Source organism: Microcebus murinus, chromosome 8 (genome assembly GCF_040939455.1).
Source record: "Microcebus murinus isolate Inina chromosome 8, M.murinus_Inina_mat1.0, whole genome shotgun sequence".
NCBI classification, from domain to species: Eukaryota; Metazoa; Chordata; class Mammalia; order Primates; family Cheirogaleidae; genus Microcebus; species Microcebus murinus.
In genome coordinates this window covers 52,658,258-52,673,062 of record NC_134111.1, presented here as the reverse complement: position 1 = coordinate 52,673,062, position 14,805 = coordinate 52,658,258, and the positions used below count along the sequence as shown (strand labels likewise).

General features: G+C 46.4%; 1 non-coding gene across 1 annotated transcript; it reads right to left on the bottom strand.

The window, feature by feature from the left end:
• Window positions 1-11,902: 11,902 nt before the first annotated feature.
• LOC142872790 (U4 spliceosomal RNA) lies at window positions 11,903-12,045 on the bottom strand. Its single transcript, XR_012920882.1, has one exon. It is a non-coding gene; the product is annotated as a U4 spliceosomal RNA (small nuclear RNA).
• Window positions 12,046-14,805: the final 2,760 nt, after the last annotated feature.

Sequence of the window (14,805 nt, the reverse complement as noted above, 5' to 3'; positions counted from 1 at the left end):
GGAGGGAAAGTCCTTGGGTGTTGTTTACTCTTTTCCTGATATCCAATAACTTAAATACTATGATGTAAAATTAACAATACTTAACTACTTACTGATATAAAGTCGATATATCTTATGTAAGAGAAAGGAATGAAAACAAAGATATTTGCTTACTATACGTATATATACACACAAACATTCTTAACAAAGTAGGGAGGAAATACTTATGATGATTATAGTTCTTGTTTTTGTAACTGGTCATGTGGTTGTAGCTGGCATTTATAATTATTAATACCTCCTTCTATGACCCATTCTGTATTCCCTTTGCCTTCAGCAAGCACCTCAGCTGGTCATGGTTCTTTACCTTGTGGGGTGACCCAAACCTTCATTCCTGGGGGGTCTGGGCCATTTGTAGTCCTGCCTGGATTGGGTTGTTGTGGTTTCCCATTGACCTTCATTACAGGGCAGGGTAGTACTAAGAGACACATAAGGGATCTCCTATATTCCAGACATACTCATCCTTCCCTCCCCTGTGGAGGAGTAGCCCCATTTCCCATTGGTGATATGGGCTCATTAATCCAGCCAACTCCACACCTTCCTCCTTAGCCTATCAATTCTAGGGCATGAGGAGCCCAAAGTGACCGGGTGGCAGTCTTAACTTCCAGTTCAATGTCTCCTGGTGAAAGAATTTTCCCTTTGGAACTAAGTATTCTAGGCCAGCAGAGCATAAAGTTGTGGGAGCAGAAAGCAAAAATTTTGCCAGTGGGTCACTAGGGGTGATGGTGAGTGGTGCCACTTCCATTTCCTCCCCTTGGTTCCTGGACCCATGAGTCCTGGCTATGGGACAAACGACACTATATATTGGCTGCTGCAGTGTTCAAAACACATACAGCCTTCTGGAGAACCATGACAATACTTGCAAAGTATTGTCACTTAGCTGGCACTATAACTGCAATTTCAAAAGGCCTCCCACTATTCTATCAAGCCAGCTGCTTGAAGATGGTGGGGAGGATGGTGAGACCAGTGAAGTTCCTGAGCATGAGCCCACTGCTGCACTTCTTTGGCTGTGAAGTGAGTTTCTTGGGCAGAAGCATGGTGTGGGACACCATGACGGTGGATAAGGCATTCTGTAAGTCTGCAGATGGTAGTTTTGGCAGAAGCAGTGCACGTAGGGAAGGCAAATCCATATCCTGTGTCTATTCCAGTAAGTGTCAATATCCCACTACTCGGTGTCTATTCAAGTAAGGAGAAAACGCTGCCCCTTCCCTGATAGAAGAGGCCCAATGTAATCAACCTGTCACCAGATAGCGGGCTGATCACCTCAAGGAATGGTGCCATAACAGGGGTGCAGTGTTGGTCCCTGCCGCTGGCAGAGTGGGCACTCAGCTGTGGCTGTGGCCAGGGCAGCCTTGGTGAGTGGAAGCCCATGTTGCTGAGCCCAGGCATCCTCCATCCCTGCCACCATGGCCACTTTGTTCAGGAGTCCATTGGACCAGGACAGGGGTGGCTGGGGAAAGAGGCTAACTAGTATCCACACAATGGGTCATCCTATCCACCTGATTATTAAAGTCCTCCTCTGCTGAGGTCACCGTGGTGAGCATTCACATGGGCCACAAATATCTGCACATCCTTTGTCCACTCAAGAAGTCTGTCCACGTACCTCTTCCCCAGATTTCTTTGTCACTAATTTTCTAATCATGTTCCTACCAAGTCTCTGACCATCTAGCCAAACCGTCAGCTACAGCCTGTGAATCGGTATATTATTGCACACCTGGCCATTTCTCCTTCTATGCAAAGTGTACGACTAGGTGCACTGCCCAAAGGTCTGCCCACTGGGAAGACTTGCCTTCACCCACAGTCCTTCAGCAAAGTCCCAGAAAGGGGCTGTAGTGCCGGAGCTGTCCACTTTCGGGTAGTGCTTCCATATCGTGCAGAACCATCAGTAACCCTGGCCTTAGACTCTTCCTCTGTCAACTGCTCATCATGCACTCCCATGAGGCCATGGTGCAGGCTGGGAGAGTGAGTCAGGGTAGCAGGAGTAGGAAGCATGGGTATTTGGGCTACTTTTTCATGTAGCTTACTTATGCCTTCAGGACCTGTTCCAGCCTAATCGTGTACTTGCCACTTCCATTTGATGATGGAGCGCTGCTTTGCACATCCAACTTTGTGGCTTGGTGAGTCAGATAACAGCCATTTTTTTTCATAATAGGCAACTCAGGTCACACGGTAACTTGGTGGCTCATGGTTAAGCATTCAGTTTATGCTAAGACCCAGTAGCAGACCAAGAGCTGCCTCTGAAAAGAGAGTAGTTATCTGCAGATGATAACAGGGCCTTGCTCCCCAATCCTAAGGGCCTCCCCTGTGATCCACCTTCACCATCCCTATCTGCCTGTGACAGCTGAAGGACCACTGGATCTGCTAGAGCATGTGGCCCGAGTGTTAGAGAAGCTTGCCCAGCAGCCTGGACCTACTGCAGAGCCTTCTCCTGTTCCAGGCCCCACGCAAAACTAGCAGCTTTTTGAGTCACTCCGTAGATGGGCTGCAGTAATACCCAAAGGAGGAATGTGTTGACCCCAAAATCCAAATAGGCCCCCTAGGCATTTTGCCTCTTTCTTGGTGGTAGGAGGGGCCAGATGCACAACTTATCCTTCACTTTAGAAGGGATATCTCGACAGGCCTCACACCACTGGACTCCTAGAAATTTCACTGAGCGAGAAGACCCCTGAATTTTAGTCAGATTTATTTCCCACCTTCTAACACGCAATGTCTTACTGATAAGTCCATAGTAGTTGCTCCATCACACTCACTAGGCCCAATCAGCATGATGTCATCCAGGCAAGGGATCAGTGTGATATCCTCTAGAGAAAGACAATCAAGCTCCCTGCAGACCAAACTGAGACACAGGGCTCGGAGTTGACGTAGCCCTGAGGTAGGACAGTGAAGGCGTACTGCTGGCCTTGCCAGCTGCAAGCAAACTGCTCCTGTGGGCCTTACAGACAGGGCCGGAGAAAGAGGCACTCGCCAGATCGATAGCTGCATGCAGGTACCAGGAGATGTGTTGATTTGCTCAAGCGTTGAAACCACATCTGGTACGGCGCCTGGAGTCACCACTTGGTTAAGCTCACAGTAACCACCGTCATTCTCCAGGATCCACCTGCGTTCTACACAGGCCGAATGGGAGAGTCGCCTGGGGACATGGGGTGTGGAGGGAAGTGCCGCCCCTGCGTCTCCCAAGTCCTTGAGGAGGCCACTCATTTCTGCAGTCCCCCCAGGGATGCCAGAGTGGTTTTGACTTCTTGTTGTCCTAGGCAGCTCTAGAGGCTTCCTTTTGGCCTTTTCCACCATAATAGCCCTCACCCCACAGGTGAGGAAACAACATGGGGATTCTGCCAGCAGCTAAGACATCTATTCCCATAATGCATTCTGGAACTGGGGAAATGACCACAGGATGGCTTCAGGGACCCACCCGACCCACTGTGAGTCAGCCTGAACTAGATCACCCGACTTCCACAAGCCCCTACTCTGACTGACTGGGGGGCCATGGTGACACTTCAGGTCTCCTGGAACCAACATCGATTCAGAGCCAATGTCCAGCAGTCCCCAGAAGGTCTTTGTTTCCCTTCCCCCAATGCACAGTTACCCTGATAAAAGGCCATAGGTCCCTTTGGGGAAGAATGGGAGAAGATTAACAGTATGAATTTTCAGTAGTGCCCCGAGGCCCTTTTTGGAGGGGCCCCAGCCTCCCCTTCACTCAAGGAGCTCTGGGTCTGTAAACTGGCTCAAGTCTGGGAATTGATTGAGGGGCTGTGATTCTGTTTTTATGATTTAAGTTAGACATTGTTCACTCGATCTGAAAGTGAACAGAGCTTATACAGAGCAAGTAAGAATTTAGTAGGCTTCCTGTCTAGTTCACTTCTGGGAACACCATCAATGACTGACCAATGCCATAGATCTGCATGAGTCAGACTATTCTGATCGCTGCTTTGCTTCTGCTGTCCACTACAGTAACGATGCCGCCTTGCCTTTGATGGCTGAGTGCCACCACTTGGCCCCTGCCACCCTGGGAACCAATTATTCCCATTGCATTTCAGTTTTCCAACCAAGAGACTGCAGCCCCTGCTGTAAGGCCCAGACTGCAGAGAAGAGCGATCAGAGCTCTTCAAGGATGCTGTGCTCCCCTCACACATCTATTTCTCAAAGTGTTGGTGAAAGAGCATGTCCTCCGAACCCTCCGGTGTGTGTGAGTAGGTTTTAAATGAGAAATTTACTCTAGCACTCCAATCGCCCTCAGCCTTTGAATCCCTTCCTCCGCATTAAGCCAAGGGAGACCGGGCGTCCCCAGCTCGCTCACAGTGGGCCACCTTTTGGTCCAGGTTTCAGTCAAACAAACAAACAATTAGCACCTTCCCTAACTCCCCAAGCTGCAGCATTACATGCAGAATCTCTGCTTAGTGAGCCCTTGCCAATAAATTTGGCCTGATCCAACTTGATATTCCTTCCACCATTATCCTACACCCTTAATGTACATTTTTACATGTGTTCCCCAGATTTCTGCTTGTATAAATTAGAAAACTCAAGTAGCCTTTTGGAGTGTAGCACATCTCCTCACAGGTCATACCTTGTACCTCTCACCTTTAGGGACTTGCTGAGATTTACTTGAACCTAGTTATAGGTCCAGAAGCAAAGAGGGCTGGTCGGGGTGGGTCCGGAGGAGAAGAGCATTGTCTTGCTTGGCAACTGCCTCAGCTGGGGCCATCACCATTCCTTAGGCGATGCAGAGCTAGTCCCCTCGGACAGAGGTGGAAAGGCCGATACCACTGTGGGTGACGCTGCTGCTGCTGCCATTGCGCATGGGGCAGCCATGTCTACTGGCAAGGAAGGCTCCTCAGATGTTAGGAGCCTAACTTCAATGTCTCCAGCCTCATCAGCATCTTTCCGCACACCCCACCCCAACTCACAGGATCCCGTCCTTTCCCACCAATGCCCTCACATTAACAGTAGCCAGCCTGCAAGGCTGACAGTTCAATTTTTCTTATAATTCAGCTGATAGCATAAAGAGGGCTTGTGTTTGATTTTCAGAAGTCTAAACCTTGTGCCTACAGGAGAGAGGATTCTGGCTCAAGGCACACTAAAGGGTCTTATTTACGTGGAGCTGGAGCCAAATCCCTCAGCTCATCCTTTTGTTTTGTCACTTAGGCCAGCGACATCAGAAGAAACCTGCCAGTGTCAATATATTTCTTGGTTTTCCACAAATGTTAGAAAGTATCACATACAGAACTGCCAAGTTTCTTGACTCTTATAAGTGGTTGATTAGGAGTGTTTATGCAGATATTTTGCATATCTCTATAAACAGTTCCCACTATGGACTATCAGTGCTCTTTGTGCCACGAGAAGTAGAGTCTTTAGCATTTTTACGTCTAATCAGATTAGAGCGCCAATTCTAGAAACCCCAAAATTAATTAAGAAGACTCATCCTTAAAATTCCATTCCTCTAGAACCACTCCTGGTACCAAAATCTGTATTAGTCAGGGATTTCCAGGGAGACAGAACCAATAGGATAGAGATATAGACATATGGGAAGGGATTTATTAGTGGGGTTGGCTCACATGATAACCGAGGCTGAGAAGTCTCATAACAGACCATCTGCAAGCTGGAAACCCTGGAATGCCAGTTGCATGGCTCATACCTGATCTGAAAGCCTCAGAAGCAGATGGTGTGGCTCTCAGACCAAGGCCGAGGGCCTGAGAACCTCGGGGCCACTGGAGTATTCAGGCTGGGGAGCCTGGAGTTCTGATGTTCAAGAGCAGGGGAAGAAGTGTCCCAGCTTTAGGGGAGAGAGAGGGAAGAAATCTCCTTACTTCTGCCTTTTTGTTTTACCCAGGCCCCTAGCCAACTGGATGTCCTCATTGAGGGTGGATCTTCCCCACTCAGTCCACAGACTCATGCACTGACCTCCTTCAGGCAGCGAGCACGGTGGCCGGGGCTGTCTGTGTAGGTGTGTGTCTGCATGGTGGGAAGTGGGGTGTCCAGGGGACACTGACGATCTCTCCCTCTAGGGGAGTGCACAGGGTGGGAAACAAGGGAGGTCCTTGGGTGCCATGAGTGAACAAAAATAAAATCCTAAGCCCCCCAACCAACTGAACAGACCCCCCCTTCTTGGCCAAGGGGACCCCAGAGAAAGCTTAACACTGAGTTCCCAATCGTGACGGGATGGTAGGTCAGACACACCCTCATTATACCCCTTCCCTTGCTAACCACCATTTGGCTTTCTTCCCTGAGGGCTAAACAGAACCAGCCCTTTGGAAAGACTTGGTCCACTGCTGATTTCAATCAACTGCCTAATGCTGCTCCTCTCTTATTGTGGTTTTGGTAGAACTGACCAGTATTCCTTCCTGATAAGGGACCACTGACCATGGAGTGGTTCTAACTAGACTACAGAGTATGAGCAGAAAGGTTTTTCATGTCCTCTGCTTACCTTTTGATGTCAGAAGGACGAAAACTCCACCCTCAGATGCTAACACTGCCATTTTTTGTACAAGTGACCTATGAAGGGGCATGAAACTCAATTGCACATGGGTACGTTTCTCCTTTCATAAATATCCATGCTCCTCCTATAGCTTCTTAAATATGTATATTTGACCACCCTGCTCAGCATAAATTTCTGTTCCCTCCCTCAAAGTGTGTGCTCTTGGCTACTGCCTGAGGCTACTGCTTCCTGGATGATCAGAATGGCCACCCTGCAGGCTGCAACCTTTTATGAGAAATAAAGCTCTCCTTTCCAAATTTATGAATCTTGTTATTTCTTCAGTGGACACACGTCAAGGAACTTGGGCATTACCTGGAAGCAATGAGAAGGCACCTAAGGACATAAGCAGAGACAGGCCCAGACCACGCTGATGGCTGCATGAGGGATGAGCAGGAGGGTGGGATGTAAGGAGGTCCCCTCATTGAGGACTGTCATGCACCAAGCAGGTGCGAGACAGTGAGAGCTGAACTGAGGCAGAAACGGAGTGTGTGGTGAGGACGGGACAGGTTGGGAGAGGAAGGTTTGGGAGATGTACAGGACAAGGCTTAGAAAGACCTGGATTGGCTGCTGGACAGGGAAGTAGGAGCAAGTACTGGCAATGACCAGGTGGTTCCAGTTAGATGATCCAGAGTGTGACCCTCTGCAAAGGCGAGTCAGGAAGAGCAGGTGTTCATAGAAAGGGAAAGCCATGACTGTATTTAATGTAAAGTGCTCATGTGATACCATGGTTCTGGTCCCCTGGCCTCTGGAACTCAGAGGAGAGGCCTGGAAAGGAGGTGAAGATTTAGGGTTTGAAGCCTTGGCATAGAGGTGACTATTGAAGCAGTGTGAGGAGCAGGAAGAGGAGACTGTGCTGATGGGTTCCCAGGTCACACCAACCCCAGGAGGCTGGAGCAGATGGAGCCAGGAGGTGGGGCAGGCTTAGAGAAAAGACGTCACTGAGAGAAGAGAGGTGGGACAGACCTGGAGGGAGGGGACATGGGAACCATGGAAAAGCCTGTCATCTGCTTCATCTAAGGGAGCCATCACCAAGCACTAAAAGGAGGGTCCATGGTCTGTTGAACAGAAGTCACTGGCCAAAGTCATTGACTTTAGCTGAAGAGGTTTTGGTAACATTGGAGGGCAGAAATCAGACGGCAGAAACCAGATGGCTCTGTGGTTAGGAGGGAATGAGGAGCGGGAAAATGGGGACCAGGAGTTTTTTAGTGAGTTGTGCATGAGAAGGGCAGAGAGAGTTCAGGCAATATCAAGTGTGGAATGTAAGGTCAAGGGTGGGGCCTTTTAATTGAATGGGAGCTCTCTGAGCTGTTCATTTCATGGTATAGCTGAGGCAAGAAGCCAAAGAAGCAGAGTGAGAAGACCTGGAGAAGGAGGGTGGTTACTTAGATCATCATACCTTTTCTCACAAAAGGTATGGTGATCTAAGTAAATGTTGAATTATCTAAATTTGAACTATAGTCTATGAAACATTTGCACTTTTAGAAAACGATTTCTCTATTAATCGTATTGGCTACAGTTGCTTTGTTATATTCATGCATTTACAGAATAAAAATAGAAATGTATTGAAATAAGCATTAAGTTAGGATGATGGGATAATGACATTATTTTTTCAGAATTTTCTCTAAGATTATTTTTCAACAAATATTCATAAAAGTGAAATGTAAAGAATTGGGGCCTTCGCAACTTTTTACAACTTGAGACTAGAAGATAAATGCTCTTAATCTCTATCTTATCTATTTTACATTGAAACTCTAGGTCTAATGTTCTTTTTAACCTTATTTTAAATCCAATAAAGATTAAAGAAGCATCAAGTGACTTGTATAAATTTCCCATGCACAATAACTAGGTGTTTTCTTTAATACTGGAATGTTATCATCAATTTTATAGACCTAATGAAAATAGCAACACATGCTTTTATCCCTGAAACTAGGACAAATGAAAACTCTTTTTTATAGGCACAAACTAGGTCTGGGTCTGCCATGGTGACTGCTGAGAGGACAGGCCTCTTTCTGGCCTGCATTGCTTACTATTCAAGTGTAGAAAACACGTGTCTGTATGCATTTGTTTGGGGCCCCACTCTTTACCCCACTCTGCATGCCGGAGGGCCCTTCTGGAGGATGGTTCCAAGGCTGTCTTAGGCATTAACCTGTATCACTTGACTGCAGATTGGCTTAGAAACTTCTGAGCTCATGGTAGGGCCACTGTCCTACTTTTGCAAGTTTCTTATCTTATCTGTAGTTCATTTTCCCAGAACAGAATAATTTTAATAGTGGTAGCATGCATAATAAAAGCATCATGATTAAAACCTAATAAAGGTTCTATCATTCTTGGCTAGAACATACCCATCAAGACTGTGGCTGGATCTGGTAGCCTTTTCTGCTTCCCAGTGCTGGTGTGAACCTCTCAGCTGGAGTAAACACATCCCTCTCCTTGTTTTTGTCTGTTTCTGTCTTCCTGAGATTCTTCCTTTCCTCACTTGCACCTTCAACCTCTAAGACTTGTTTCAGTTTGATCAAATTCATGAACCCATGTTGAATCCCTCACCTTCAGGGCCTCAGTTTCTTTCTCAGAACAGCAAAGCACTGGCCTTACTTCGTCTTGTTTTGTAGTTACTTCTTTGTCTAGTACACAGCAACTCCCTGCCCTCACAATTGCATTAACCCATAAGCTGTTTCCTGTGGCATGGATTTTCTCCTAATTTCTGCAGAGCATCCATCATGCAGTGGACATGAAGTCAATATTCATTAAATTGAAGGGACAGTATTCTGCGCCCAAGCCCAGGGGAATTAGTCAACCAGTAATTGAGTTCCTGCTGTTCATCAGCCCAGTGTGGCTAGATGTTCCAGATATAAACAAAACAGATGCATGCCGGGCCCTGTTCTCTGGGGTGGTCTAATTGGGGTGGCATAAATACAGACAAGGGACGTGATAAACTGAGGGGCAATGCTTCCCTAGATAAAAGTGCTTTTGCTTGACTTAACGTTGTCATTAACTTCTGCAAGCCCCTTCTTCTCCTTTACTCATGGCAGCCAACCTTTTTCTGACAGCCTACCTCCTGTTTCTCAAATATGCCCTCTCCTCTTCATTCCCATGGCCACCCACGCAGGCCCACACTCTCATCACTTTGTGTCTGGAGCCCTGCGGCAGCCTCTTAGTGTCAGTCGGATCCATCCTGAACAGTAACACTCTCCAGTGTCCACCAACATCTACCAGCACCGGGGGAAACACCAAGGCCCGTTCCAGTCTGGAGCTTTCGTGTAATTGTGTGACTCCACGTTGTCCCCTGTAGGGGAGTCATGCCTGGTCCACTTCCTCCTGGTTGCATTCTAGGCCTTCTCTGCTCTGGCCCACATTTGCCGGCCAACCTCACATCTTTATCTTCAAACCATTTGTGTCATTTCACTAAATCTGTTCACAATGCTTTGCCTACATTGACTGTTAACTGAGGAAGGACAGTAATTCCTTGGGTTAGTGGCACCATTGTCTGCCCTTCAGTTTCAACATGAATTTAAACCCAGCTGCTCCTTTCCTTTGTGGTGGTAGGTTGCTTAATTGCCACAGGAGTTTTTAGGGTACTGCTGAGCTGATAAAACAGAGAACCATACCGGCCCATGGCACAAAATGGAGGGATTACCAGGTGACCGAACCACATGTAAGCACAAAGTTTGTTGGCTTTCTGTTCTCCCTCTAGCAGGAAAGGCTTAAGATTTACTGGTCTAAATCTTTTTTTTCCCCTGAAGATATGGCCTCATTTGCCATTGGTAGCTGGGCATGTGGTCTAGACAGGTGATTCAATGTATAGCAGATGGTGCCTCTGTTATTAATGGCTTGGTGGCTTTTTAAAAAATGAACATAATGTTTTCTTTTATTCTTGTATTTACACTCTTAAACTTTTTATGTTACACTAGCCCCAACCTGAATACTTCAAAGAACTCTAGTTTATGTAAGGGTTTAATTACTATCATTAAATACCCAAGGGAAATTTTAGAAAATAAACAATTCAGAGCAAGATAAGTTTCAGTTTATTTTTCTGTTTTATTTCAGAAAATCCAAGAAAAAACTAGGGATATTCATCTTCCTACTCAAAAGAATTTAATAAATTCTAAAGTTCTGTGATTACCTAGCCTAGTGAGAAGAGTGACTGTCAAGTTTGGTGAAACTGAGGATTTCTCTGGGTGGGGCAAAGGGCCATTTTCTAAGCTGACCTCATTAACCTAACACAGGGTCCTCTGTGAACTCACCCACCTAGACTCCTCTTAACCCCCGGCTCCGTGTCCCTGCCCACACTCCCCAAAGTCCTTTGGATCTCTGGGCCCCTGACTTAATTGCCCTGTCTTACCACCAAAGCCTCAGACTTGGAAGGAGGCCCTGGAGTAAAGACTGAAGCCCAGGCTAACCTTCAGGAAGGGAGAGAGCATCTCAAGGTCAGGCAAAAGCCCTCAGTCACTGTGAAGGCTGCCGGGGAGAAAGAGTTGGAAGCTCGGCAGCCTTCAGCGTGGCTGTGCACTACCATCGCTAACTACAAGTCCCAGGTATAAGGAAAAACCTGCCTCACTCGAATCTGTGGAAGGGTGGAGGCAGCATTCTGCTCTCCTTGCTCCACACTTCTTTTTTTTTAAAGAGATGGGGTCTCCCTTTGTTGCCCAGGCTAGTCACGAACTCCTGGCCTCAAGCGATCCTCCTGCCTTGGCCTCCCTAGGAGCTGGGATTACAGGTGTGAGCCACCTCGCCCCGCTGCTCCTTGTCTTTGATGGGCTCATATCTAGAACCCACCAACCACAGAGGAAAAAGAAAACAGATACAGAAACAGGAAATAAAATCGGTAAAAGTCAGCGTTTAATAACTGCCGCCTAGTGATGGAAGTGGGTGGCCGGGCTGGAGAGGCCCACGTGGCCGAGGCTTGTCCCCGGGCCCTTCCTCTGCAGCGCGACCAGGGGAGAGGCCTGGGTCCTACAGCCCCGGGTGCCCTCGGGCCACAGCCCTTCCCTTCCAGCCTGTGTCGCACAGCGGCCGCCCGAGGGAGGTCAGGGCAAATGCAGGGCCTCATCACTCCTTAGCCCAAGGAAATCCTTGCTAGAGAGCCCCGGATCCGATGGCTGTGGGACACGCGGAGCAGGAGGCGGGCTCTGGTCCAGGTGGCGCCCGCACCCACACACCCACTGCCCGGTCGGCGCCCTGGCAGCGCCTGCAAACACGGGTGCCTCACCACCTGCCACGCAATGTTGACACTGGGCTGTCCGAAGGTTTTTGGCAAGGGTTGCTCAACACGCATGTTTACTGTGGGTGAAGACACTGCACCTGCAGCACAAGGACCCAGGAGGTGAAGAGCCACTTTCTTTTCTGGATTAAAGCTAAAAGTGACAGTCCCCTCCACCTACGCCCTGCCCCCTGCCCCAGTCTCCATAGAGACTGTCAAAAATTGCCAATGCTGACTATATTGCAAGTTATCACCGGAGGGTAATGGGAAAAGTTTTCAAGCAGCAATAATGGAGCCTCGAATAAACCTCATTGATTATGATGCTGCCACTGTGTGCAAATCTTAACAGTGACAGTTTTGGGAAGATGATGCTCTTAACTTTGCCTACTTTTACTCTTTTAGATCCATGGCTCAATTGCAAGTAAGTACCTCCATTAGCTTGATTGTCAATTTAAAAAAAAGAGGGGCTGCAATGACAGGACTGGCTTGCTCTGTCGCAGAGACCTAGCTCACTCCCAGGGCACTAAGGGGCTTGGGGTTCAGGGGACCAGGAGGCACACCCTCTGAGGCTGTGTACTACAGAATGCCCTGGTGAGACTACGGGATCCGGAAATAACGCCTCTTGGAAGTCTATGATTCTATGACAATTATGGAATAGAATTTTAACATTAGAATTGACTTTTACCCCAATATTTCTCTATATAGTTGCAAAACCAGTTCAGCAATCTAACGATCCAGTTTTCCTTTAAGAAGGTGAACCACATTTCTGTTTCCAGGAAGAAGAATGCCTTGTGAGGAAGCCCCCACCTCTCCAAATACACAGATACCCTTACAACACAAAGCAAGCTGGAAAACTGATCTACATAGAGATGCAAATATTCGTTCGCTCAACACTTATATGGTAAGAGCATTGTATGTACCTGGCACCATTCTCGGTCCTAGGGATGTAACTGTAAATAAAAATCAGGAAATACTTTATTTTACATAATAAATAATGAATGAAATGAAGTAGAAATGACAAAATTTCAAAACACAGTATGGAGGGCAGAGAGAAAATAAACGGGGAAATATGTAAAATGGGTGGTGGCACCTTGGGGAACCAGGTGAGAGACGTGAGGGGTGGTTATGGAAGGCCCCTAGAAAGGGACCTTTGGGCGAACCCAGAAGAGCCACCAGGTGGAGGTGAGCAGCTGACACACCCCCAAAGGCCCACAAAATGCCCCATGTCCTCAAGTGAAGAACTAGGTGGATTTAAGAACAAGACAGATGCTTAAGTCACTACAACATTAGGAAAGGAGAGCCCCCTGTTCCTGTTGAGCCTCTAGACCTACTCCGATCTCTCTAAAAAAGACCAGCCTTCCCCAGGACTGGGCAAAGCGTGGGGCTCACCGCTTCCTCACACAGGGGTTAACACCAGGACGGCATTCTCTTTTATTTCCACCAGGTTAGCATCATAATAACCTCCAAATAATCAGTAAGACTTTCAAATGTCTCCTCTTTAATTTAGCATGGTCTAAAGTTTCATTTCTTGGACCCTTTACAATCCATGCATTTTAAAGAAGTCTATTGCTTTTTATGCATTTTAAAGAAGCCAAATTGGCTTCTTTAAAATGCATTAAATAATGAATTTTGCTGCTGCATCATACGAACACTGAATAATTTCTCTTAATAACCTCTATTGACCAAGACACATAATTAGGAAGTTACTGGTAAGGTATTCACTTTTTAATTAAACTTTTGCTAGATAAATAGCAATATTTTCACCAACCAATACCAACACATTTTAAAATTATTTTCTATAACTAAAATAAGATTATTTGCTTTGGGATTTTTATTTTCTTCCTCAAAAACTAAAGATCTGTATCTTAAGAAAAGCAAATATTATATTTTAATTGTTTTATATATGTAAAAGACTTTATTTTATAATATTAAATTGGCAAATATTGTATATATTTAAGGTATACAATGTGATGATATAATATAGATATATTGTGTAATGATTACCATTAAAAGGCATTTTAAACAACAAAAAACAGTTATTCTACTTTGCAGTGATTTATTTATTTATTTATTTATTATTATTATTATTTTTGAGACTGAGACTTGCCCTGTTGCCTGGGCTAGAGTGCCATGGCATCAGCCTAGCTCCCAGCAACCTCAAACTCCTAGGCTCAAGTGATCCTTCTGCCTCAGCCTCCCGAGTATCTGGGACTACAGGCATGCTCCACCATGCCCAGGTAATTTTCTCTATTTTTAGTTGTTTGGCTAATTTCTATCTATTTATAGTAGAGACGGGGTCTCGCCCTTGCTCAGGCTGGTCTCAAACTCCTAAGCTCAAGCAATCCTCCCGCCTTGGCCTCCTAGAGTGCTAGGATTACAGGTGTGAGCCATTGCGCCTGGCCAATTTTTTTTTTTTTTTTTTTTGAGACAGAGTCTCTGTTGCCCAGCCTAGAGTGCCATGGCATGAGCCTAGCTCACAGCAACTTCAAACCCCTGGGCTCAAACAATCCTCCTGCCTCAGCCTCCTGAGTAGCTGGGGCCACAGGCATGTGCCACCACGCCCAGCTAACGTATATATATGTATTTTTTTTAGTTATCCAGCTAATTCCTTTCTATTTTTTTTAGTAGAGACAGCGTCTCGTTCTTGCTCAGGCTGGTCTCAAACTCCTGAGCTCAAACAATCCTCCCGCCTCGGCCTCCCAGAGTGCTAGGATTACAGGCGTGAGCCACTGCATCCAGCCTGCAGTGAGTGATTTAAAACACAGATGGGGAAAAAGATATCACTTTTCAGATTCAGAGTAAATATAATTCTAAGAATACTGAATCAGCTCATAAAGAGAGAAAGATAACTTTTTTTCAATTAGCAAATAATTTCCTAATTTCAATGAATTTGAGAAACAAAATAGATGTATTTGAGTTCCTAGAAACTTGTAGAGTCATCACCGTCAACACCAGTAGCTCCGGCAGTTCTTACCACAACATTGTCATGTTTCAAAGCTTATTTTGTATGACAGTTACACAGAAGTCAGGACATATTGATCTATAGGAACCAGGAGATCATCCTGTATGGCTAGACCAGCAGGGCAGCCACAACACCCACCCA